Source organism: Lagopus leucura, unplaced genomic scaffold (assembly GCF_019238085.1).
Source record: "Lagopus leucura isolate 7727_CA_CO unplaced genomic scaffold, USGS_WTPT01 25756-0_obj-0_obj, whole genome shotgun sequence".
NCBI lineage: Eukaryota > Metazoa > Chordata > Aves > Galliformes > Phasianidae > Lagopus > Lagopus leucura.
Genome location: NW_024963772.1, coordinates 1 through 3,396, shown reverse-complemented (window position 1 = coordinate 3,396; position 3,396 = coordinate 1). Strand labels below are relative to the sequence as shown.

Sequence of the window (3,396 nt, the reverse complement as noted above, 5' to 3'; positions counted from 1 at the left end):
GGCATGCAGGCAGGGGCCAGGACTCCATCCAGCCAGCCAAGTCAGGCAGGCAGGGGCCAGGACTCCAGCCTGCTAACCAATGTAGGCAGGCAGGAGCCAGGACTCCAGCCAGCGAGCCAAGGCAGGCAGGAACGGGCCAGGACTCTAGCCAGCCAGCCAAGGCAGGCAGGCAGCAACCAGGACTCCCGCCAGCCAGCCAAGGCAGGCAGGCAGGGTCCACAGTTCCAGCCATCCAAACAAGGCAGGCAGGCACAGACCACGACTCCGTCCAGTCATCCAAACCAGGCAGGCAGAGGCCATGGCTCCATCCAGCCAGCCAAGGCAGGCCGGAAAGGAATATGACTCCAGCCAGCCAGCCCTGGCAGGCAGGCAGGGCCACGGTTCCAGCAAGCCAGCCAGGGCAGGGAAGCAGGGCCACGGTTCCAGCAAGCCAGCCAGGGCAGGCAGGCAGGGGCCACAACTACAGCCAGCCAGCCAAGTCAGGCACGCAGGGGCCAAAACAACAGCCAGCCTGCCAAGGCAGGCAGGCAGGAGCCAGGACTCCAGCCAGCCAAACAAGGCAGGCAAGCAGGGGCCAGGACTCCAGCATCCAGCCAAGGATGGTATGCAGGAGCCATGACTCCAGCCAGCTAGCCAAGGTAGGCAGGCAGGAGCCACGGTTCCAGACTGCCAGCCAGCCAAGGCAGGCAGGCAGGGGCCAGGACTGCTGTCAGCCAAACAAGGCAGGCAGGCAGGGACCCCGACTCCAGCCAGCCAGCCAAGGCAGGCAGGCAGGAGCCAGGACTCCAGCCAGCCAGGGGCCGAGTTGATTCAAAATTCCACTGATGCTCCTAAATCACTCAAAGTGCATTTGGGGGGCAGTGATAAAACGGCTCTGACCGATTCGTCATTAACGTGCGTTATGCGGCAATCCAGGCCTCCTTGGCCTGCATTAATTCAGTTTCATCACCGCGTTCCATCTCTCTTCAGCGCGGCAGTGGAGCCGGAGACCCACTCAACATGGTGCCGCTGTGGCACCGCACCGCATCCCGTTCCTACCTTCCTCCCGTCATGCACTGCGCCACAACAGCTGTTCCGGTTTCGACGCTGCGGTGATTGGTCCATCCTCTCCTCCGGCCGGAAGTGAGCGTTCCGACAGCGACGTTCGAACCCGGCGTGCTGCCGGCCGGGCCGCGCTCTGTGCAGCTGCCGGCTGCCCCACTCGCATTCGGCCCGTCGTAGCGCGGTTCCGGTCTGCGGCGGAGGCCTGGGTCGCCCTGGAAAGGAGGTTGGGGGGCTGGGAGTAGCGCTCCGTGTGTCTGCGCTGAGGCGGCGGCGCTCCTCGGGCGGAGCGGCCTGCAGAAAGGCCGGGCTGCGCTGTGCCGGAGCGGAGCGCGGGGTGGGATCGAAGCTGAGGCGGTCCTGCTAAGGGACAGAGCGCTGCTGGGCCGCTTAGGCGTATAGGGAGTGGCTCTAGCTGCTTCCTAACGAGGTTCAGCAAGGCCGAGTGCCGGGTCCTGCACGTTGGCCACAATAACCCCCATGCAGCGTTACAGGCTTGGGGCTGAGTGGCTGGATGACTGTTAAGAGGAAAGGGACCTGGGGGTGCTTGTCTGAACACGAGCCAGCAGCGTGCCCAGGTGGCCAAGAGGGCCCGCGGCCTCCTGGCCTGCATTAGAAATAGTGTGGCCAGCAGGAGCTGTACTCAGCTGTGGTGAGGCCGCGCCTCGAGTATTGTGTTTGGTTTTCGGTCCCTCACTGCAAGAGAGACATTGAGGCCTGGAGTGTGTCCCGAGAAGGGCAACGAAACTGGTGAGGTGTCTGGAGCACAAGTCTTATGAACAGCGGCTGAGGGAGCTGGGATTGTTCAGTGTGCAGAAGAGGAGGCTCAGGGGAGACCTCATTGCACTCTACAACTTCCTGAAGCTCCTTGTGATGAGGAGGGGTTTGGCCTCTTCTCCCAGGCAACAAACAGGACTGGAGGAAACGGCCCAGGTTGTACCAGAAGAGGTTTAGGTTAGACATAAGGAAGAGCTTTTTCTCTCAGAGAGGGAAAGAGAATTAGGATAGGCTACTGGCTGCCCAGAGAGGTGGCGGGGTCGCTGTCCCTGGCAGCGTCCAAGAGGCGTCTGGATGAGGAGCTGCGAGATCTGGTTCAGTGCTTGTGGGAGCAGTGGTGATGGGAGGGCGGTTGGGACTAGATGATCTTGCAGGTGGTTTTCAACCTTGTGATTCTATGATTCTAAAGCTGTAGTCCAGCCCTGCTGCTGCTCTGTGGCACGAAGCTCTGAGCAGTGCTCTGTACTGTTAGCGTAAGGGAAGTCTGAGCCTTGCAGTGTGATTCACAGTCAACTTTTAGCATTTTTGTTTTGAATTTTAGGTGGTTTTGCAGAGGTGAAACTCGGACGGCATCTTTTTACTGGTGGAAAAAGTTGGAGCAAAAATCATGGACCAAGTTGCTTTAGGGGTAAGCCAAAAGGTATTTAAGTATGATGACACCTTCTGTTGGAGTTGTGGAGTTCTCGAGAACACAGTGAGGTGGTACATAGAAATGTAGCCTACTTTTGAAGGATGCTGTAGGAGTGGAAAAAGTTCAGCAGAACACCACAAATCTTGTTCCTTGTTGTTCAGAGGGCAATGTTCTCTGGCTGGAGGAAGTTCAACAGTACTACAGCAACTTTAACAAAATGCTAGTAAAATTACTGGATATTTTACCTTTCAGCTTTCTCTGATCTGTGTTTTACAATTCCTATGGGAGTGATGTCAGCCATTGCTGAGTTGATGCTGAATTGTGTACTGTCACATACAGGCTTTGACATCTTATGTTACACAGTAGTCAGATGTGGTACCTGGTGTGCCAAATTCGTTAGCAATTTCATAGCTTGCTTTTATGGTCTCTTAAGGATGACTTGCCTCGTGTTGGAACAGGAGTTGGTGCCATGAAGAACTGAAGTCAGCAAGATGTTTGCCAATTGTATCATGTAACAGAGACATCAAAGAAAATATTCATGGTCTTGGAGGTAAGAAATAGTGCTTGTGCCACACTTAAGGCTACTTTTTTATCTTTAGCAGCAGACAATACTATAGAAATGAAGCTGAAATGAAATGTTTCTTAAATATCTCAGTGGTGAATGGGTTCAAGATTCATTGGTTTTAAAATGAAGAATGCAATGTTCTATATTCTGTCTTTCTGTAAAAGGCACTAATCAGCATTCACAGTAAGGGAACTGGTTTTAATTCCTAACTCACACTTCAGTTTTTAAAGTAGCATCTGCAAGGTCTGCAGGACACCAGAGCCCCCACGTTGTTGCCATCTCCTGAGTGATTTATGCCACCCATGACATTGAGTGCAGTGCCTCAGTTACCAGATTGGAGGCAAGGGTCAGATTGTGTAGCTTGTGTGGTGTGCCACAGTGC

General features: G+C 55.0%; 1 long non-coding RNA gene across 1 annotated transcript; it reads left to right on the top strand.

Moving 5' to 3' along the window:
* Positions 1 to 1,154: 1,154 nt before the first annotated feature.
* LOC122191345 lies at positions 1,155 to 3,018 on the top strand. Its single transcript, XR_006182362.1, has 3 exons — positions 1,155 to 1,267; positions 2,360 to 2,446; positions 2,883 to 3,018. It is a non-coding gene; the product is annotated as an uncharacterized LOC122191345 (long non-coding RNA).
* The last annotated feature ends 378 nt before the right edge of the window (positions 3,019 to 3,396 follow it).